The 23751-nt window shown below is 48.3% G+C and overlaps 1 protein-coding gene across 2 annotated transcripts in view; it reads left to right on the plus strand.

Moving 5' to 3' along the window:
• The window catches only part of aatkb (apoptosis-associated tyrosine kinase b), a 332408-nt gene that overhangs the window by 96072 nt on the left and 212585 nt on the right, over nucleotides 1-23751 (plus strand). Inside the window, exon 1 of one of the 2 annotated variants that reach the window (XM_038776389.1) lies at nucleotides 285-381. The exons of the other annotated variant lie outside the window; for it this stretch is intronic. The gene's annotated coding sequence lies outside the window, so the exon portion shown is untranslated. Of the gene's footprint in view, nucleotides 1-284; nucleotides 382-23751 lie in introns of those variants that run through there. 2 annotated transcript variants of the gene reach the window in all.

A 23751-nucleotide genomic window follows, 5' to 3' on the forward strand; every position in this document is an offset into this window, starting at 1 on the left:
GCACGGTTCGATTCCCGTACCAGCCTCCCCGAACAGGCGCCGGAATGTGGCGACTAGCGGCTTTTCGCAGTAACTTCATTTGAAGCCTACTTGTGACAATAAGCAATTTTCATTTCATTTTCATTTCTAAGCTCAGGCCCATAACACTGCACCTCCAACACTGCAACTCTCCTTCAGGACTGCAAGCAAGCATTAGCTTAGGTTTTTTTGTGCACTAGTCGCAAGAGTGGGGGTTGAACTCACAACCTCCTGATTCAGTAACACAGTAAAGGAACGGTGATATATTTCCAAGCCGGGTCGATGTGTGGGCTGGAACTTGTGGATGGTGGTGTTCCAATGCATCTTGTCATGGATTTGGAAGGTGCTGTCAAAGGAGCCTTGGTGAGTTGCTCCAATGCATTCTGTAGTGCAGATGGTACAGACTGCCATGGTGCACCAGTGGTGCAGGGAGTGAAGGTTAAAGGTGGTGGATTGGGTGCCAACCAATGATTTTGAAAGAATGAGGAGAAAAAGACAAAATATCATATTTGATAGGAGAGTTAAGGTCACTGCTGTGCTCCTGACTGATGATGCTAGGGGCTGTCCCTAGGAACCCACCGTGAATACATGTTGACTCTAACCCAGCAAAATTGTCCAGTCTCAGGCAAGGTCAGGGCAGAGGACAGAAGTTCTCACCTCTGAATCAGGAGGTTGTGAGTTCAACCCCCACTCTTGCGACTAGTGCACAAAAAAACCTAAGCTAATGCTTGCTTGCAGTCCTGAAGGAGAGTTGCAGTGTTGGAGGTGCAGTCTTAAGGACGTGACAGTGAGCCAGGGGCTGCTTTTCCTCGCAAGTGGATGTAAACAAAACCTCATGGCACAATTTAAAGAAGAGCAGGAGAGTTATGCCGGATGTACAGGAACATGCTTACCCCTCAACCAACTACATTGAATACCTGCCCGGTGGTATATTGGCTGGAAAGCCGTTTGGAGTGTCCTGAGATTGGGAAAAGGCGCTATTATAAATGAGAATTTTATTTTTTTACTATCTGAGTCTGTCACAGGTAGGGAAAGGAAATCTAGGTGTAGTATTTCACATGAAATTCAGATTTGGAGCAGGGAAACATGAGTTATCACATTGATGATAAATCACTTTGAACAGATTTTAAGAAAGTGTTTTGTTCAAAAGAACATCAACTAGAAATAATCTTGCTCCAGGGTGACAGAGTCGCGGAAACAGCAGGGCCAGAATTTTCACCATGTTGGCGGTTCGGAACCTGCCATCCAGAGAGTCGGGGTGGAAAACCCACCCCATCAACACCAGCAAGCCCGATGCCATTACACCCTCGAACAAGCATTGATTGGCAGAAGGGAAGGGGCCTGGGAATGGGGCGGTAAGGCACCCAACCTTATTTTAACGCTGTTCTAAATAAGCCTCTCGATCCCATAGCTTGAGCAATTTGCATAACATGGCCGAAAATCACAGAAAGAACTTGCGTTTATATAGCGCCTTTCATGTCTTCAGGTTGAGTGAAGACAGAGAGTGAATTATTTACCAAATGCAGCATTGTTGTTTTGTAGGCAGACCATTTGCACAGATGTTCAGTTACTCTGTTTTCTGAGGTATACCTGCTACTGGGAGAACTCCTTTGCACTACTTCAGACAGAACAAATGCATTTATTGCATCCACTTGCGAAAACATCTGGGGTCATGACTTTGCATCTCATTGAAAGATAGCGGGTGCTATTTAATGGAAGCCCGTTGGCTGGGGAGAAAGAGAGAGCTCCCACATTGCCCCTTTTCAGGAAGGCCCACCAGAACTAAGTGCCACTCAGGCATTTAACTGGACATCGGTAGGCCTTCCACTGTGTTCAAGGACCCAGGGGTCAGAACCCCTCCCGATCGAATGCTGTTCGGGGGGCCGGGGGTCCTATTTGTGCAGCAGCGCCACCAGGGAGCGGTGGCTGCCGCTGGTACAACATCCACCTGAGGCCTAGGCTGTTGCTGGATCCCAGGCCACAGTTGAGTTCTGGCGATATGGGGGTCTTGGGGGAAGGGGGGAGGGGTGGTCAGCAGAAAAGTTGGTGGGGGTGGCTCTCAAACTGCCCCCCCCCCCGACCTTCTGATGCCAGCTCCATTGATCAGACACTGAGTGGCTTCAAACAAGGGATTTTCAAACACCCCACCCTCAACCCGGGAGCCCACAATCAACTCCTGCCCAAGTTTCCTTGTTGTACCTCCCTGCATGGTAATCAACCACGCCCCCTGCTGCTGAGTTAATACCAGTGGTGAGCCAAGGTCCCAAAGAGGAGATTAATTTCCCATTTAAGTGTGTCACGAACAACGCTGATGTTATCTGCAAGGGTACCCTAACTTAGAACACTGGTATGTGGGGGTGTATAGTTTTGTTTTTGGAATGGTTTGAGGAGTCAAGTGAATCCCCAGTAAGAATAAGCAGCTTTATCATCGCGTAAAAATTATTAAAGATTATTTATTAAATTAAAGAAAGAACAAATACACACAAACAGGACTACACTACTCTAAGACAATTAACTATATGAATTATTAAACACACACACACACACAAAGTGTATGTAGAACGTCACAGACAGAAAGGACCGAGCCCTCTTTAGTCCCCTTTTGTATGTTCCCAGCCAGACAACATCCAGTTATGTCCTTAAACCCAGCGATCGGATTGTTCTTTAACATAATATTATAGGGTGTTGTTACTGTCGAGCAGAATCAAAGAAAAAGATAACTCTTTATGAACTGACAAGAAGAAAACACTTGACCGCAATTTCCACCCTCTGCAGTCCAAAAATTGGCCCTAGATATGGCTGAGGCATGCTGGGTGGACACCGACAGATAGAGAAATTAACTAAAATCGCACGTGTGAATTTTGCTTCCTGCCGTTGCGAATCCAGCAGAGGCATTCAAAGCCAAGGCTGAAGACATATCTACTGAATTGTCCAGAAAAATATGTTTAGAAGTAGATTAGATCGTTTAAAAAGATACTGAACAAGTACTGATTATTTCAGCTTACCAAGTGTTGAGAAGACGGTAATCAATTTGATATTTTATTAGAAGTAACTTCAGTGTACAGTTCACTGATGACAGATGTTAAAAAATGAAATGAGGATCAAGTTAAATACATATGCCATATGAACAAATAAATTTATTTCACAATTAACTCCCTTCCTAACAGCACTGTGGGTGTACCTACACCTTGTGGACTGTAGCGGCTCAATAAAGCAGCTCACAACCAAGGGCAACAAGGGATGGGCAATAAATGCTGGCCTAGCCAGCGATGCCCACATCCCATAAATGAATTCTTTAAAATTACGATGACATTTGAATCATCCACTTGCACTATAGTGACATGGCAATACTGCCAATATTAGTGAATATTTGGCCTTCCTGTTGCAGTTATGTGGTGGGCAGTCGCACATGTGGTGGCTCCCGCCAGTGTACTTGGCTTTTAACCCTTTATGCCCGGCTCATGGGCGGTTTATTGGAGGAAATTGGTGTCGTTTGGTGGAATAAGACTCCCACGTCCGAGTAATGTCCGGTAAAAATAGCACAAAGCAGAAGTCGGGCAAAGGATTGTCGTCAGACCCCAAAGTTCCTCGAGCCTCAGCAGAGGGGAACGTGGAAGCGGCTGCTGCTCTGCTGAGTTGCTGACCCCCTCAGTGGGCGACTGAGACGTCGGTTCGACTCTTGACCGACGTATTTAAGCAGCAGCGGCAGGCGGTGGCTGGGGATCTGGGGAAGGCAATGGCTTCGGTCCCAATTCAGGCGGCCATGGGCAACATGGATCAGCGGATAGAGGTACAGGGGGTGATGACACAGAAGGTGGAGATGGCGCTCTCTGACCATAGTGATTGGGTTGGCTCTCTGGAGGCAGAGATGGCGGCGCTGACTGAGGAGGGTAGAGTGCTAAAAGCCAAGCTTGACGATCTAGAGAACCACTCCAGAAGGCAAAACTTAAGGATTGTCGGGCTGCCGGAGGGCCTGGAGGTATCTATCAGCCATATCATGCTGAAAGGCGGAATGGCATGGCGCAACGCAAACAATAGAGGCCGGGTGATCCTTCTTCGCCTCGACCCACCTTTTTGGCAAATCTGCATATTAGAGTGTAAGAGCTAGTCCACTGAGAGTTAATGGACAGAGATAGGATCCAGATGAGAGCAAACTGATGGGGCTCCTTTTGGACCTTTGAATGAACGTGGGATCTTGCATCGCACCACTTAGCCATTGAATACCTGAAATTTGGGGAGGGATAGGTGCAAACTATATTTACAGTCGTGAAGAGTATATACAGTGAACAAACACATGTGCCACTATTGCATTTTCAAAACTTCTCAATTTTTCTTATCCTACCACTGCACACGCCGCCCCAACGTCTGCCACAGAGGTGGAGGCAGTCTGCTCCCTGCTAAGTCCTGTTGTCTGGGGTGACTTTTGTGGGGGTCCTCTGGAGACCCGAGGCCTGAAGGACTCCAGCCTGCTCTAGGGCAGGTGCACCCTCCTCAACCTGACCTGCTGGAGTTGGTGGGGGCAGATGCAGAGGGGATTTGGAGCATCAGAACCAAGGGTGAAAGTAACTGAAGTTCCTTACCAGTGTAGTCCATAAGACCATAAGACATAGGAGCATAATTAGGCCACTCAGCCCATCAAGTCTGCTCCGCCATTCAATCATAGTTGATATTTTCTCATCCCCATTCTCCTTCCTTCTCCCCATAACTCCTGGTCCCCTTATTGATCAGGAACATATCTCTCTGTCTTCAAGACACTCAGTGATTTGGCCTCCACAGCCTTCTGCGGCAAAGAGTTCCACAGATTCACCACCCTCTGGCTGAAGAAATTCCTCCTCATCTCTGTTTCAAAGGATCGTCCCTTTAGTCTGAGATGGTGTGCTCTGGTTCTAGTTTTTCCTACAAGTGGAAACATCCTCTCCACGTCCACTCTATCCAGGCCTCACAGTATCCTGTAAGTTTCAATAAGATCTCCTCTCATCCTTCTAAACTCCAATGAGTACAGACCCAGAGTCCTCAAACGTTCCTCATACGACAAGTTCTTCATTCCGGGGATCATTCTTGTGAACCTCCTCTGGACCCTTTCCAAGGCCGGCACATCCTTACTTAGATACAGGGCCCAAAACTGCTCACAATACTCCAAATGGAGTCTGACCAGAGCCTTATACAGCCTCAGAGGTACATCCCGGGTCTTGTAGTCATATCGCAAGTGTGATGCATTAAAAATATTCATAATTAATGGCTGCCTCTTCACCGTGGGTGTTATAGCCCCCCCGAGACCCACGGGGACGACACGATTAATGTCTCCATGAGCCTCACTGAATACGAGCTCCCCCACTGAGGGGTGGAGGCCCATCAGTGACCTTGTTAATTCAGTACCATAAATGTCGGCCCAGCTAAAAGCTGAACTGCAGAGTTGTCCCGACATGGACTGGGACTGTTCCTTGCAAATACTTTCCTTTTGGAAATTAACCATTTTTTGACGCTCCTTTCTGGACTCCTCCATGACTAATAAATTGGCGATGAGGATAAAGTGGAATTACAGTCGGTGCTGCTAACCATTTGGAGCACAACCACGTCTCTTCACAAAATTTGCACCGGTTTGAAAATGCTGCTGTTTGGCAGATTCAATGCATTCGCTGCGCATGCATGCATGGCTGAAGAAGCAGCAAGAACGGGCGTGAAGAGCGCCTCAGGAGGAGGCTTTTGCCAGGGTGAAACAGCACCTGATGTCGCCAGGGTATTGACATATTACGACCCCACCAAGGTGACATGTGACACCTCACCGTACGCAATCGGAGCAGTGTTGACCCACCACATGGCTGACGATAAGGAAAGCCCAATAGCATACGGGTCACGGACTTTGGTCGCTGCGGAGCACAATTACACCCACATCGAAAAAGAAGGTTTGGCCGTTGTCTTTGCAGTGAAGATTTTCACCAATACGTCTGTGGGTGTTGATTCACCATTGTGATGGACCACAAGTTATTGCTCGGGTCTTTTAAAGAAGATAAGGCAATCCAGCCAATAGCGTCCCAGATTCAGCAATGGGTCCTGTTGCCTGCAGCCTATGAGTACGCCTTGGGGCATTGGCCAGGTTCGCAGATTGCAAACGCGGACATAAACTGCGCCGGCACCCGCTGCCGACAGGCCCTCCATTTCCACCGCCAGCCAGATTGGACGCAAAAGGATTCGGTACTGGCGAAAATACAGTACATCGTCATACAGGGGGGCCAGCAAGGGAAACTGCCACAGGACCGAAGCACCTTTGATGGCAAGATGCAGGAGCTCAGTGTGGAAGACAGCATCCTCCTGTGGGGGAGCTAGCATTGTGGTCCCAAGCCAGGGGAGAAAGGTGATTCTCCAGGATCTGCACAACAGAGCCAGGGGTGTTGAAAATGAAAATGCTGGCCCGTAGCTATGTGTGGTGGCCAGGCCTGGATGCCGAGATCGAATGACTGGCCCAACAATGCACCACATACCAGGAACAGTCGAGGCTCTCACCAGCCGTCCCGCTACATCCACCGGAAACCCGTGGCGGGAATGTGCCGTCGGCAGCACCGAAGAGCCCACTGGCATGAAAATTCCGGCCTTTGTCTGTCATGCAAAGGAAGCTCCTATTGGCCAGTGTTCTGTCAAAATATTGCTTATATAACAAACCACAAATAATCCGTGTTACATCTGGAAGGTATTTTCCTCAGACGTATCCTGTGGGCTAGTCCTGAACTCTTCCTCCTTATTTTACACTTGGCTGTATCACCAAAGGTTTTGCATGACTTGCAACTTTAGTTGATTTAAAGGCAAAAAAAAAATCAGTCACTGATTGATGATTTATGCCATTCTAGAAATAAAGCGATTTTAAATTGTGCTGCACAATATTAATATCATAGAATCTTAGAATAGTTACAGCAGATAAGAACTTTGTCACAAGCAGGGCGGGAAAATTTGGAGAGTGGTCAAAAGCCAGTTGACAATTGGGCATCAATATAACATTTCATTGATAATATGGGACATGATTCACACACTGCACCTGGCGCGGACCCGGGCGCAACAGGTGAATCCTGCGAGAGTGTTTGTGTGTGTGTGTTTGTGCTTTAGCATTGGAAAGATGGAATAAGCTGGATACTGTTTTAGCAGCAGTCGCCATGTGTCGCAGTATTGTTCAGGTTTTGACAAGTCCTCGTTTAGGGTTCGGACCAAGGTGTTGAAGTCGGGAGCTTGAGATGCGAGGCAGATAACGATGGCACGTATGAATTTTTGGGAAGTAGCCAAGTGAACATGGAACGTAGAACAGTCCAGCACAGTACAAGCCCTTCGGCCCACAATGTTGTGCCGACCACTTATCCTCATCGAAGATCAACCTAACCTACACCCCTTCAATTTATTGCTGTCCATGTGCCTGTCCAAGAGTCGCTTAAATGTCCCTAATGACTCTGACTCCACCACCTCTGCTGGCAGTGCATCCCACGCTCCCACCACTCTCTATGTAAAGAACCTACCTCTGACATCTCCCCTATACCTTCCTCCAATCACCTCGTGACAGCCATTTCCACCCTGGGGAAAAGTCTGTGGCCATCCGCTCTATCCATGCCTCTCATCACCTTGTACACCTCTATCAAGTCACCTCTCTTCCTGTGCTTTCAATAATTTAGTTATTCTTTTAATATCGGCATCCCAGCAGCTTTTTCCAGCCCAGCAATGTTCCACATAAGAATATGATTTGATCAACTGTTTTTAAGTGTATCTTGAGAATCAAATACTGGCTAGGGTTGCCCCTGGCTATGGGATCAGTTACATCAATAGTGGCTATAGTGTCATGGGATCAGTTACATCTCATTCAATAGGCAATCTCCGACAGCACAGCACTCCCTCAGTAGTTCACTGATCTGTCAACCTGGATTATGTGCTCAATTTCTGAAGTGGAACTTGAACCCAGAACTTTCAGATTTAGAGGCAAGTGTGCGACCAACTGAGCTAAGAATACTCATAAGTGACACTAATCCTGATCCTGAGCTAAAAACTTGAGTGCACTTAAATCAGGAGTATTGCCAATCTCTCTGCGATCCGCATTGTTCATTGCTGTGGATATAGTTTAAATATACACTGTGAGGAATACTGGAGACATCATAAGATGTCGGCATGGAAACAGTGTTTATGCTGCACTTGTGCCGCTCACATCTTTTCTCATCTGAATCTATGATCATAAACTTATATTTCTTTTCTCCCTCAAATGCTTGTCTAGCTTCCCCTTAAATGCACCCCATACTATTCACTTCACCTGCTCCCCGTGGCAACGACTTCCACATTCTTACCACCCTTGGGTAAAGAGGTTTCTCCTGAATCCCCTCAACATATTTCTTACGTCGATGGACTCCAGCTATGCTCTTCACTGCAAGAGGAAACACTGGGCTGGATTCTCCGCCGCCGGGATTCTCCGTTTTGCCGGCAGCCCCGGGGGTTTCCCGACGGCGTGGGGCTGCCCCACAATGGGAAACCCCGTTGACCGACCGGCGTAACGGAGAATCCCGCCGGCGGGGTGAACCAGAAATCTGGCATGGCGGGGCGGAGAGTCCAGCTCACTATCTCTGTTTCCACTTGCTCAAAACTGTTCACACTTTGAAAGATCTCCGCTAAGTCGCATCTCAGCCTTCTTTCAGGCCGAAACAGATCCAGCCTGTCCATCCTTCCCTGAGATGTGCCCACCCATTTCTGGTATCATCCTTGTAACTCGTCTCTGCATCCTCTCTAGTGTCTCTCTATCCGTTCCATAATATGATTTGAAAAAATTTAATTTAGAGCACCAATTATTTTTTGTCCAATTAAGGGGCGATTTAGCGTGGCCCATCCACCTACCCTGCACATCTTTGGGTTTTACCCACGCAGGCACGGGGAGAATGTGCAAACTCCAGACGAACAGTGACCCGTGGCAGGGATCGAACCCGGGTCCTCGGCGCCGTGAGGCAGCAGTGCTAACCACTGCGCTACCATGCTAGTTTCATAATATGATGACCAGAATTGCAGTCCAAATGTGGTCTAGCCACAGTACAACACAGATTTAGCACAGCCTCTGTACCTTTTTTAATTCTGTCCCGCTAGAAATAAAGCCTAATGCTTGGTTTGCCTGCTCACCTGTGGTGGAACATCTAGTTGCCATGACCTGGTGTTAAGCAGGTCATGGGACACTTATGAGACTGGGGGATTGATATTCCCAAAGGACTAAGTGGAATATATCCTCCTCCATAAGGGGCGGTGTTCCCCCTTCTACATCCTGTGTAAAACCAGAGGCCATGAACTGTGAGCAGGCTCCTGTCGTAAAGTAACTGTTCTGTACTCTTGTTCTGCTGCATTAAACCTTTTTCCCTTTGACTCGACCTGTTTGGCTTGGTATGGACTCCTTTCCAGACCTTACAAGACCAGTGATTGTTATATTTGTGATCTGAAATTCCTTTGTTCCTCCAATCCACCCAGACTTGCCCTTTCTAAGTAATATGTGACCTCCGTATTCTTCCTATCAAAATTTTCCATTTCACATTTACCTGTGTTGAACTTTATTGTCCAATTATTTTCCCATTCCGCAGATTTACCAATGACCCTCTACTCTGTGTTGCCACCCGGCTCATGATTGACCTTCCTCCAATTTGGTGTCAAATTCAGAAAATGAAGTTTCGATTCCAAAGTGCAAAACACTCATGATAAATTGTGAACAGCGGTGGTCCCAGCACCGATCCTTGTGGAACACCACCTCCCACCTTCTGCCACTCTGAACATCTACCCTTGACACCACTCTCTGCTTTCCTCCTTCAAGCCAACCAGCAATCCGTTCTGCCACTTGCACGTACTCTGTCTTTATCCACTAGCCTATTATGAGGCACCTTATCAAAGCCCTTGTTGAAAACCTAAATAAATTACATCTACTATATTACCATTGTCTACCCTCTCTGCTACCTCCACAAAACATTCAGTAAGCTTGGGCAAGCAGGACTTTCCCTTTTGGAATCCACGTTGACAATTAATTAGAATATTTCTCACTTCTAGATGTTCTTCTATTCTCTCTGTGGATTCCATTATTTTTCCGGCCGCTACGATTAAGCTGGCCACTCGATAATTCCCTGGACATGTTCTGTCCCCCAGTCTAAAATATAGGAATTACATTGGCTATCCACTGACCCCCTGGCACAACACCTTTCCTTGAACAAATTATTAAATGTCAATCGTAATGCTTCTGCTATCTCCTCCTCAAAACCTTTTAAAATACGTGGGTTGTAGAACGTCCATCTGAATTAATAGTTATTAGCTGCGCTCATTGACATTTGGTGTTCCAACCCTTTAAGGACTAAATCAAATGTGAAAATAGCAGCTTCTGTTTTTTGCAAAAGCAGTGCTGTTAAATGGGTGGGCCTTACAAGGGTAGCGTACAGTGATTTTGAACAACACTGGGAAGTTCTTCAAATGCAATTTACTGTTTTCAGTATTGCACTTGTTATTATTTCTCCTGTGTTATCAAGAAATGCATATGGCTATGAATTTAAGAAAAAAGCTAATATCAGAAGGTCGTATAATCGTGGGGCACGGGCTCAGTGTAGCTGGAAAATGCTATTTAAGAAAAAGATATGCCGTACTATATGTTATCTAAAATAGCAACCTTTTGAGAAAGAGTGCTGCATCAAATGTAGATTGTAGTGTTGGGGGCTTGTCTATGCATGAATGACCACACCAAGTATGCATCTGCAGTGCCAATGAGGCATGCGTTCAGTATTTTCTAATTAATCCTGAGCCAAACCTACTTGAGCATAGCAGAAGTCATTCATCAATTATCAGATTGAGGTTCCTGAAATCAGCGCAAAGTTCCTGAGTTTTCTAGTGAATTGTACAACTGGGTTTATCTCAAATGAAGATTTGATGACTTCACCCCAAAGTAAAAACATCCTGTTGGGACGATAAATGTTAATGCCCCCATCTAATAAACTAAAGGGCAGAAAAATACATTTCTGGTTTTCTTTTTTGGTGGATTTTCTCTTCCCCAGTTTCACCCCCTCCATGAGGTCTGTGCCGGACCCTCTACTGGTCAAGAGGTCGGCCAGTGCGGGTTTAGCTGGAGCTACCCAGAACTTCCAATTCTGGCGCCATCCTATTTATTTTCATTCATTCGCAGGATGTGGAAAGCATCCGGCAAGGCATGAATTGTAGTTTGCCCGTAACTCCCGTAAACTGAGTGGCTTGCGGGGCTGTTTCGGGGAATAATGAGGAGGCCGCCAAACTGCTGTGGGCCTGGAGTCACATATCAGCCAGGGCAGGACAGGATGGCGGAATTCCTTCCCTGAAGGCCATGAAGGTCATGAGTGAATAAGCTGAGTGTTTGTGCCAACTTGGTCATTTCCGTGGTCACGAGAGTTTTATTCCAGGTGTATTTATTAATAAAGTTTCGTTGCTACGCTGGAATTTGAACTTGTGTTTCCGGATGATTAGCCCAGGTCTCCGGAGTCCGAGACCGCTGACATAACTACTGTACTATCATTGCCTTGCACGCTAATACCTGGCATCTGCTCAGTACATGGGCAGAAAGAAGAAAGAACAAAATAAAGCACTTTATTAACAGTAAGGTAGTTTTGAAGAGTGCCCACTCCTTCCTGCAGAGCAGGCCACAACATGTTATGTGCCTTTGGCTACCTTGGTGTAGGCTTTTGCACGAATACATATTTTGTAACAGTATCTGAAGAAGTTAGTTGAACTATCTGCAGTTCTCCTCAGAATGGTTGCACCGCATTAGACCGTTAGCTCAACCACAACCAATTGGGGTTTCTTTTCCAAATCAATTCTGATGCTTGGCACAGTTCTAGTGATAGTAACTCATTGTGAGTGCAGTGTTTAGTGTCCTTCCAGGAATTCACTCCTGCAGTTCCAACAGTTAAACACCCGTATGACATCAGCCTTGGCATCGCGACAGAACTCTTTCATCTGATCCAGAAGATTCAAGCCCCACTCTGGGCCGCTAACACGCCCTCTGAACCGACACTCGAGTGCAGAGCTGGTGAGGGGGAGCTGCACATTGGAGATGCCACTTTTCGGATAAGACGTAAAATTTTTCTGCTCTCTGAAGAAGACGCAAAAGATCCGATGACACGACTTGTAGAAGGCCAAGTTAATGCTCCGGCTGTCCACGCAATATTTATCCCTCAACCCACGCCACCAAAAAAGGTTTAATTGATCATTATTCTTGTTGCTATTTGTGGGACCTTTTTGTGCTCAAATTTGCCTTTCCTTACATTAACTGCATTTGAGAAATAATTTGTTGGCTTTTTAAAATTCTTTCATGGGGTGGGAATATGACTGGCAGTTAGCCATCCTCAATTACCGTTGAGAAGGCTGTAAAGCACTTTGGGTCATTGATTTGGCGAAAGGTGCTACCCAGATGCAAGTGTTTCTCCAACATAGGGGAGGCAATGATACTGCCACTGGACTAGTAATCCAGGGACTGGGTTCGAATCCCACCAGAGCAGATGGCAAAATTTGAATTCAATAAAAATCTTGGATTAGAAGCCCCATTATGACAATGGCACCATTGCCGATTGTTGTTAAAACCCATCTGGTTCACGAATGCCCTTTAAAGGGAGGGAATCTGCCATCCTTGCCTGGTCTGGCCTACATGTGTCTCCGGATCAACAGCAATGTGGTGTAGTTAACGCTAAAATTGCCTAGTGGGCAATTAGGGACGGGCAATAAATGCTGAGCCAACCAGTGAGTCCCACATTCAATGAACAAAGAAAAGAAATTTGAATGCGGATTGCAGGGTTAACGGCAGGGTTCTGAAGAATGTGGAGGAGCAGACAGATCTCGGAGTTCATGTCCATAGATCTCTGACAGTTGCCACCCAAGTGGATAGAGCCGTGAAGAAAGCCTATAGTGTGTTAGCATTTATTAACAGGGGGGATTGGGTTTAAAAGCCATGAGGTTATGCTGCAACTGTACAAGACCTTGGTGAGACCACATTTGGAGTATTGTGTGCAGTTCTGGTCGCCTCATTATAGGAAGGATGTGGAAGCATTGGAAAGGGTGCAAAGGAGATTTACCAGGATGCTGCCTGGATTGGCGGGTAGGTCTTGTAAGGAAAGGTTGAGGGAGCTAGGGCTTTTCTCATTGGACCGAAGGAGGATGAGAGGTGACTTAATTGAGGTGTATAAGATGATGAGAGGGATAGATTGAGTGGACGTTCAGCGACATTTTTCTCGGGTGGATGTAGCTGCTACAAGGGGGCGTAACTATAAGGTTCATGGTGGAAGATATAGCAGGGATGTCAGAGGTAGGTTCTTTACTCAGAGTGGTTGGGGCGTGGAACGCACTCCCAGCTATGGTAGTGGAGTCGGACACTTTAGGAACTTTCAAGTGGTTATTGGATAGGCATATGGAGTGCACTAGAATGATTGGGAGTAGGTTGATTTGATCTTAGTTTCAGACTAGTTTGGCACAACATCATGGGCCGAAGGGCCTGTACTGTGTTGTACAGTTCTATGTTCTATGAAATATACAAAAGGGAGAAATGGAGCTGGCAAAAGTGGGAATTATTTTTTTTACAAATGTGAATGCACGATGCTGAAAGAGCCATTTGCTGAAAATCGATGTTTGAACGAGCAAGGATTACTGGTTCGAGCGAGGCATTTGTTCCTTGTGTGTTTGTCGAACCCAAGTGTGTTCTATTTCTTCCTCCCTCAAATGGTTCTCTCAAAAGTAAAAGATCATTCGAGGCCACACAATGTCAAAAGAGGCAGATGCAGCATCACCATCCAGGAACACTAGACAGCAGTTCAAAGCAGGATGCCAGACCTGAACTGGAATAGAACATGGAACATATAGTGCAGAAGGAGGCCATTCGGCCCGTCGAGTCTGCACCGATCCACTTAAGCCCTCACGTCCACCCTATCCCCGTAACCCAATAACCCCTCCTCACGTTTTTGGTCACTAAGGGGCAATTTATCATGGCCAATCCACCTAACCTGTACCTCTTTGGACTGTGGGAGGAAACCGGAGCACCTGGAGGAAACCCACGCAAGCACGGGGAGAATGTGCAGATTCCGCACAGACAGTGACCCAGCATAGCCTCAAAATAAGGGGAAGTAGATTTAGGACTGAGTTTAGGAGGAACTTCTTCACCCAAAGGGTTGTGAATCTATGGAATTCCTTGCCCAGTGAAGCAGTTGAGGCTCCTTCATTACATGTTTTTAAGGTAAAGATAGATAGTTTTTTGAAGAATAAAGGGATTAAGGGTTATGGTGTTCGGGCCGGAAAGTGGAGCTGAGTCCACAAAAGATCAGCCATGATCTAATTGAATGGCGGAGCAGGCTCGAGGGGCCAGATGGCCTACCCCTGCTCCTAGTTCTTATGTTCTTATGTTCTTATGAACCTAGGACCCTGGCGCTGTGAAGCCACAGTGTATCCACTTGATGCATTGGTCATCATTATTTAAAACATTGCTGCACCTTTGTTCCTTTGGATTGGGGGTTTGCGCACCATTTTGTTCATTCCAAATCCCTCCACGGCCTTGCCCCCTATCTCTCTTCCAGCCGCATAACCCTGCAAGATATCCTTGTGCATCTAATGCTGGCCTGTTGAACAGCCAGAATTTTATGGCCTTGCCCTTGGCTGACGTGCCTTCCGCTGCTTGGGCCCTTAGCCCTGGAATTCTATCCCTAAATCTATCCATCTCTCTCTCTCCTTTAAGAATGCTCATTACAACCTACCTCAATGCGTCACGCGCCAAGGTCCCAGGTTCGATCCCGGCTCTGGGTCATTGTCCGTGTGGAGTTTGCACATTCTCCCCGTGTTTGCATGGGTTTCACCCCCACAACCCAAAGATGTGCAGGGTAGGTAGATTGGCCACGATAAATTGCCCCTTAATTGGAAAAAATGAATAGGGTACTCTAAAAATTTTTTTTCACTTCCTCAATGCGGCCAAGCTTTTGGCCATTAGCCCTCATAACACCATAAGACAGAGGTAGGCCACTCTGCCCATCGAATCTGCCTCACCATTCCACGAGGCCATGGCTGATCTGATGCGATAATCCTCAATCCACTTTCCCGCCTTATCCCCATAACCCTTGCTTCCCTTATTGAATAAAAATCTATCTCAGCCTTGAGCATGCACATTACCTGATCTGGATCGGTGTCAAATGTTACTTTAGAAGACTCCTGTGAAGCACCTTGGGGACTGTTGTTAGCTTAAAGGGGCTATGTATTTCCTCGTATATGTAAGGATAAGAACTGCCGTCATTAGCTGCTATCAGATACTTCTCAACTTTATTTGTGGTTTGTCGGTGACATATTGGCGAGGCGATTGTTATGTGGATTTTAAGGCCCATTCATGTGTTCCAGTTAGTTTCACTTGGCTGGCATAATACTTATTGATTTTTTTGCTTCGGGAGACGTCCCAGGTTATTGATTCCCAGCCACACATTCCAAGTGGTCATTGGACATGGTGCTAATTGCATGTATAAATCCTAAATTCTTAATGGGCTTCCTCGCAGCAGGGTTAGTGTTGGCGGGCTCAATCATTTATGGTTTCCTTTCAATCAAGAGTTTGACAGAAGGGCCGAACTCTATCAAGTATCAGGGTCAATGGAGGGGGGATGATGGCACAGTGGTTAATCCAGAGGCCCAGGTTAATGCTCTGGGGCTATGGGTTCAAACCCCACCCCACCGTGGCATCTGGTGGAATTTAAGTGCAAATAATAAACTCTGAAATTAAAACCTAGTCCTGATGACGTCGATTGTCGTTAAAACCGCTCTTTAAGGAAAGAAATCTGCTGACTCACTCATGACTTCAGACCCATGGTTGACTCTTAACTACCTCTAAAATGGCCTAAGAATCCACCAGGGGTGAACGAGGTCCACATGCCGTGAAAGAGTTAAAACATTTAAGTCATAGCTGGCTGTTAGTATCAAAGGAATTCATGTTTTCGTATTAACTAAATGATTCCATAAATCCCGATAACATCCTACAGGCTTTAAAATGGCACTCCGTCTTTTAGATTATGTGCTGTTATCGTTGATGCCTTGTTCAAAATGCTCCATCGCACATAGGGACACCTTCAAAACAATAATACAACAAAAATAGTGGTTTAAATGATGCTTCCCCGAGGCACTGTTAATGCCACCTCTCTTCAGAGAGAATATTGAGGCAAAAGTGACTTTGATGCACGAGATACCAATAATGAGTCACATTAGTGCTTTCCTAATGAGATCAAAAACATGACGTTGCCTCCCTTTTATTTTCCCCCAAAGGCTGCTGTGAATGGTAACAGTGGACCTTTGTGCAGAGGTCTTCCAATTACTGAAGAGATTTAGGTTTGTAAATTGGACCTAGCTGCTGTTCAGGATCGTGGCCAGGGCTAAACGGTGCAGGGCCAACTTTCTTGCAGGGGCACCACACTTTGGAGCCAGCTCCGACTTAAACTGCTTGGGACAAAGCACCGTCCTCAGGATAGTCATGCACCCAGCACTCAGAATTGAAGCTGCCAATTGAATTGGCCATTGAAAAGTGAGGTGTTTGGCAGATTTGAACACTGCATCGAAAGGCGGGCCTGAAAGAAAGGGGACAACAAAAGTTCCCTCTCATTCTTTTTCTTCATTGTGCGTGTCCTGTTGGTTGCATTGAAATCTGGATTGCTCGATGGTCACCCACTCTTGCAGCTTAGGGGAGGGGAGAGAGGAGGCAGAAAATGGATCATTTCACACCTCCTGTCATTGAGGTCCATCACTGGGGTCACTGAAAATTTTGCAGTTGGGGAAGATTGTTTGGAGCTTCCACACTTGAAAAGGGCAGGGAAGAGGCACAAAATTGAATCAGGTATTCATTTATACTGAGTACCCTTCATCCAGCTCTGTAACCTTCTTGTGATACGCCACTCTCTACTTGGCAAGTCTTTTGCCTCCAGCAATTCAATTGGGAAAGTCCATAAATGCTGATCAAAATCAGCGGGGTGCATTATTTCGTGCTCGTGGTGTTTCATAGAACTTGCACTCCACGGTCACATGACCTGTTAGAATTTACACAGATTGTGCCCTATTAAAGTGGCATTTTCCATACACTGGAACAAAGCAGCTCGGGAGGAATGTAACCTGTATTCGGCTGAGAGAAAATAAATATTTCCCCTGTGCGAGGGAAGTCACTGACGCCATCCGTCAATTTGAAATCGCTACCTCGGGAGTGAGGAAAGAATCAGAGACGTCTCTATACACCGAGGGGGGATTTTCCGTTCCCGCTTTTGGCAGGCGGGAAAGCCGGAGATTTGTGTGGGGGGGGTGGTAGAATCTAACGGGAGTCCCCAAATGACTTCTATCTCATGAAATTCAGAATATCCAGTGAAGATTTACCCTGTCCGAATCTGTGTCCTCCATGCGTCCCCTTTGCCCTCGTCAGGTCAGTACCAGGGGACATTGTCACCGCCTCTGTCTGTCTTAACTGCAGTGTCAATAACGGTACCCTTGACCCTCGCAATGCTACCCAACACGACCTCCTTACAGCTTTCCAGAGAAAACATAGGAAAATCAAATTCAGTTTTACAGAATGTAGGTTAGATTCACCGATCTCGGACAGGGCATCACATTCCCCAGGCTAATCCTCACAATTTAAGAATACGTGTTGAGCTTTAGCAATTTGTTTCTTTGAAAGTATTTTTATTCAACAAATTTTCAACAGTTTTACAATTCACAACAACCCCCACAAAATCCCCCAGCCTGCCAACTCCCCCCGCCCCCCCCCCCGCCCCCAACCTCCTCCCTCAACAGTCAACGGTAACCAACTCCCGATAGTGCATAATAAACAAACCCCAACAATTGGAGAATCCATCACTCACCCCCCCCCCCCTCCCCCACCCCGCCCCTTAGAGCAAATTTCACCTTTTCCAGGGTGAGAAACTCCAGCAGGTGCCCCCACCATGCCGAGACACAGGGTGGAGACACTGCCCTCCATTTCATCAAGACCCGCCTATGATCAATCAGCGAGACGAAGGCTAAAACATCTGCCCCCCCACCCCGTCTGCAGCTCCGACAATGGCTTCAAGGGGACCGAGCTCCACCTCCACATGGAAAACTCCGAGATGGTTCTCCAAAACCTTTCCAACATCGGGCAGGACCAAAGCAAATGAACATGGGTCACAGGGCCCCTCCCACATTGCTGACAGACATCCTCCACCCCCTGGAACAGCCAGCTCATCCTAGACTTTGTGAGGTGCGCCCTGTACACCACCTTCAGCTGTAATGGCTTCAGTCTCATACATGAGGTCGAGGCGTTTACCCTCCGCAGCACCTCACACCCAATCCCTCCTCCAGCACCTCATCCCTAACTCTTCCTCCCACTCCACCGTAACCCCTTCCATGGGCACCCCATCCTCCTCCAAAAACCTCCCGTAAATAGCAGAGATGACCCCCCCCTCTCCAAACCCCCCTCCCCTCCCCCCCCGACAGCACCGCCTCCAACAAAGAGGAGGCACGATTAGGAAGGACGGAAAGACCACTGCCGTGCGGTCTCCAAGGTCCCGCACCTGCATATACCCGAAACCTGAGTTCCACGCCAGCCCAAACTTCTCACCCAACTTCTCCAAACCTGCAAACCGTCCTCCCAGAAACAGATCCTTCATTTCCTTAATCCCCCGCTCTTCCCATCCCCGGAACGTTGCATCCATCCTCCCCAGCTCGAACCCATGGTTCCCCCTAATCGGCATCCCCCCCCTGGCCCAGCTCCCAACCTAGAATGCTGCCTAAACTGTCTCCAGATCTTCAACGTGGTCACCACCACTGGACTCACCAAATACTTCTCTGGAACTATCAGAAGCGGTGCTGTTGCCCGCAAACCCGGCCCCAATCAGTAAGAATGAACAACAACACCTCCTCCACAATAGTCCTCAATACCGGGGCCCCGCAAGGCTGCGTACTTAGCCCCCTACTCTACTCCCTGTACACACACGACTGCGTGGCAAAACTTGGTTCCAACTCCATCTACAAGTTTGCTGACGATACGACCATAATGGGCCAGATCTCGAATAACGACGATGCCAATGCTTATGTAGTTATATTGTATACCTTATGTTGCCCTATTATGTATTTTCTTTTCTTCCCTTTTCTTCCCATGTACTTAATGATCTGTTGAGCTACTCGCAGAAAAATACTTTTCACTGTACCTCGGTACACGTGACAATAAACAAATCCAATCCAATCCCCCTGTAAGTGCCTGTCTTCATCCTCACCCACAAAGCACCCCCCCCTCCCTCTCGCATCCCTGAAGCTTCTCAGCATTTGTCTCACAATTATAGTGCATCAAATTTGGGAGGCCTAATCCCCCCCTGCCTGCCGTCCCCTCTGCAGTATCACACTCCTAATCCCAGCTACCTTCCCCTCCCAGACAAATGAGGAGATCTGTCTGTCCATCCCACTGAAAAAATGCCTTGGGCAAAAAGACATTGCCTTGGGCAGGCATTGAAACAAGAAGAGGAATTGTGGCAACACATTCACTGCCTGTACCCGGCCCACCAACAATAGAGGGAGATTGTCCCACCTCAGCAAATCAGCCTTCACCCTCCCCAGCAATAAACCTCCGAAGCCCCACCCAATCCCGGGCCATCTGCACCCCTCCCCCCGATATTGAAAGTGAGCCACCACCAGATGAAATAGCAGCCAACCCCCCCCCCCCCCCCCCCCCCCCACCCCCCACCCCCGCTCCCCCGCTCCCATTCCCGGAAGGGGGGGCCACAAAGTACTCACTTTTCCCTGAATTCAATTTGTACCCTGAAAAAGTCTCAAATCTCTGAAGTAGCCCCATTATGTTCCCCACTGAGGAGCTTGCCTCTGAAATATACAGTAACAAGTCACCTGCATGTAAGGACACCCTGGGCTGGATTCTCCGAGCCCGCTCCGACGCCAGGGCGCAATTCTCCGGTGAATGGAGAATCGGCGGCAATTGCGCCGGCGCGGTTGCCACGGCGCCGGCCGGGGGCCGCTGAAAGAGGCCCCCGTGGCGATTCTCCGCGGTCGACCAGCCGAACTGCCGCCGAGTTCCGCCTAGTCCAGCTGGCATGGTTCCAACCTGGTACCACCCGGCGGGAGCTCGGACCCACGGCCGCGGTGACCGTCCTGGTGGGGGGTGGGGACACAGACTCCGGGGAGGGGGGGGGGACTTCCACCGTGTCCGTGATCTGGAGGAGGCCTACCTCCTACTGCGCGGGCCCGCTGAAGGGCTCCGTCACGTTGCTCGGTGCCGGCGCGGAGATGGCCACCATGCGCTGGCAAGGAGATGGCCACCATGCGCATACACGGACCCACGCCGGCAGTGGTGCTGGCCCCCTGTGGGCTGCTGAAGCGCTGGGTCAGGAGGCCCGTTGTCGCCGGCGTGCACCACTCTGGTGTTTACGCCGGCGTCAACACTTGGCCGGGATTTCGGAGAATCCCGGCACCTATGTGCCATCCACCCCCTCCCCATCCCTCACAATCACTTCCACAACCCTAAGCACCTCAGCAAAATAGCCAAGGGCTCTATGACCAATGCAAACAGAAGGGGGGGACATGCCTTGTACCCCGAGGTAATGCAAAATACCCTCAGCTCCAACGACCACGGCCCCTCCCCCCACCACGGTCCCTTCACCAGCCAACCACGGCTAGTGCAGCCCCTTCCTCAGTAACCCAGCCCCATGTGCTCAAAGACCCAGATCCCTTAAACCAAGAAACAGTACAGAACCGCATCCATAAGGAAAAAAGAAAAACAAAACCCAGAAGACATGTAAACAAACCCCCCGTTCCAGAGACAGAAACAAAACCCCAATCAAATAGAAACCCTCAATAAGAAAAACACAATCCCCGTCCCCAGCAACCATTTCCAAATCCCAACTCTCAGCTCAGTCCCAGTCCTTCAGCCTTACTGAACTCCTCCATCATCTCAAAATAAAAATCCCTCAGATTGTGAGTCACTCTCAGCTTTGCTAGGTCGACCACTCCAGATCTCACTCCGCTGCTGTCCAATGTCACCTTCACCCGTCCAAAGGTCACACCCCCCTCCTCACCAGCTCTGCTGTCAGGTCTTGGTATATTCGTATACCAATGCCTTCCCACTTCACATCTCGTCTCCACTTCACCCAGCTCAAAACCTGCTCCTTTTGTGGAGTCTGCAGAAAGCAGACTATAACTGCCCTTGGTGGCCCATTCGCTTTAGGCTTCAGCCTGCGCGACCAATGTGCCCTGTCCAACCCTTAGCAGGAGGATTCTTCCCCCTCCCCCATCAACTCTGCAGACACCTTATTCGGTTAGCCTCGCTGCCATCGAGGTGAACTTGACAATGGAACATTACAGCGCAGTACAGGCCCTTCGGCCCTCGATGTTGCGCCGACCTGTGAAACCAATCTAAAGCCCATCTACACTTTTCCCTTATCGTCCATATGTTTATCCAATGACCATTTAAATGCCCTTAATGTTGGCGAGTCCACTACTGTTGCAGGCAGGGCATTCCACGCCCATACTACTCTCTGAGTAAAGAACCTGCCTCTGACATCTGTCCTATATCTATCTCCCCTCAATTTAAAGCTATGTCCCCTCGTGCTAGACATCACCATCCGAAAAAAAGGCTCTCACCTGTCCACCCTATCTAATCCTCTGATCATCTTGTATGCCTCAATTAAATCTCTTTCAGGGGCTGGTTTAGCTCACTCGGCTAAAATCGCTGGCTTTTAAAGCAGACCAAGCATGCCAGCAGCATGGTTCGATTCCCGTACCAGCCTCCCCGAACAGGCGCCGGAATGTGGCGACTAGGGGATTTTCACAGTAACTTCATTGAAGCCTACTCGTGACAATAAGCGATTTTCATTTTCAAGTCACCTCTTACCCTTCTCTCTAACGAAAACAGTCTCAAGTCCCTCAGCCTTTCCTCATAAAATCTTCCCTCCATACTAGACAACATCTTGGTAAATCTCCTCTGCACCCTTTCCAATGCTTCCACATCCTTCCTATAAAGTGGCGACCAGAACTGCACACAATACTCCAAATGCGGCCGCACCAGAGTTTTGTACAGCTGCAACATGACCTCATGGCTCTGAAACTCAATCCCTCTACCAATAAAAGCTAACACACCATACGCCTTCTTAACAACCCTCACAACCTGGGAGGCAACTTTCAGGGATCTATGTACATGCTGTGTCGCTGTGCTGCGACACAGCCTCCTCCACCCACTTCAACTTCACTCCTTGCTCCTCCACCTCGACCAACGTCTTCATCACTGCCGCCTTTATCGGGGCATTCACCTCCTACACCCACTCTTTCAGCGTAGCCATCATCTACCTCCGCAGCACCTACGAAGCAGACTCAATGGGCCTAATTCTGCTCCTATGTCTTATGATCTTATATGCTTGGCAAATAGCCTCTCAAACTCCACCGGCATCACCTCGGTCAGAGTTTTCACTGTGAGGGGAGAGGCACCACCCAATGATCCGGCCCCCACCATCCTTCTTCCTGCAGGACTGACAGCTTCACTCGCTGGTGGTTTTAGTTCGCCCTCTTCTTCCCAACGCCCTCCTTCTGGGGCTTCGACATTCCTTGTCCTCCTTGTGACTTCCCACAACAACCCATCCGCAAACTACCACTGAAAACAGGCATAAAAGTCCAAAAACCAGAGACTCTAGCAGGAGCTACCCAACGTGCGACCTCCACCTACATTCCGCCATCGGAACTCTCCAGTGATTTACCAAACTGCCCCTTTTTAGGAAGACTCTCAACTTTGAGAAAAAGTCTTATCTATACCTGAGCTCTGTCTTAAAGAGTTGTGCTCTTTAACAGAGAGACAGAGGGAGAGAGCGAGAGGAAGAGAGGGGGTGAGAGAGTGTGAGGGGGGAGATATAAAGAGAGGGGCGGGTAAAAGAGGGTAAGATAGAGAGAGGAAGTGAGAGAGAAAGAGGGGAAGAGAGACAGGAGGAGGAAAAGAGAGAGAGAAAGGGGGGGGAAGATGGGGAGAGGGAAATAAGAAAGAAGATGAGAGAGAGGTAGAGAGAGGAAGGATATGGGGAGGGAGGAAGAGGGGGAGAAAGAGGGAGCAATGAAGGAGAAGAAGAGATGGGGGAGTGCAAAAATAGGGACATAGGGGATTGGGGAGAGAGAGAAAGAGAGGACAGAGAAGGATGAGGGATGAGGAGAGAGATGGGGGCAGGGTTGAGATGGAAATGGGGAGAGAGGGGGAGGGTGGTAGGAGGAGAGGGGATGTGGGGGAGGGGAGGAGTAAGGGTGAGAGCGGACAGAGAGTGAGAAAGAGGAGGGAGGGGTTGGGAGAGTGGAGGGTTAGAGAGAGGGGGAGAGAGGACGAGCAGTTAGAGAGACGGGATGGGGATGAGGGTAGGGGAAAGCAGGGAGAGGGTGGTGGGGAGGGGAGAGAGATGAGGAAGGGGAAAGAAAGGACGGGGAGGGAAAAGGAGAAAGTGGGGAGTAGAAGAGGATGAGAGAGGTTGAGGGAGGGAGGGAATGGAGGATGGGGAAAGGGAGAAGGGGGGAGAGAGGTGGTGAGGTGAATGGAAAGGGAGACAGGGTGAGAGTTTAAGGGGATGGAGGAGAGAGGGAGTTAACAGAGAGAGGGAAGGGGCAAATGAGAGTAAGAGGGAGGAATAGGAAAGGGAGAGGAGAAAAGGAAGACACGGTGAGAAAGAAAGCAAAAGGGTGAGCTAGAGAAAGAGAGAAGGGAATCAGAGATACTGGAGAGCGAGGGAGATTGGGAAAGGGAGA

The sequence above is a fragment of the Scyliorhinus canicula genome, chromosome 18 (genome assembly GCF_902713615.1).
Source record: "Scyliorhinus canicula chromosome 18, sScyCan1.1, whole genome shotgun sequence".
Classification (NCBI taxonomy): Eukaryota; Metazoa; Chordata; class Chondrichthyes; order Carcharhiniformes; family Scyliorhinidae; genus Scyliorhinus; species Scyliorhinus canicula.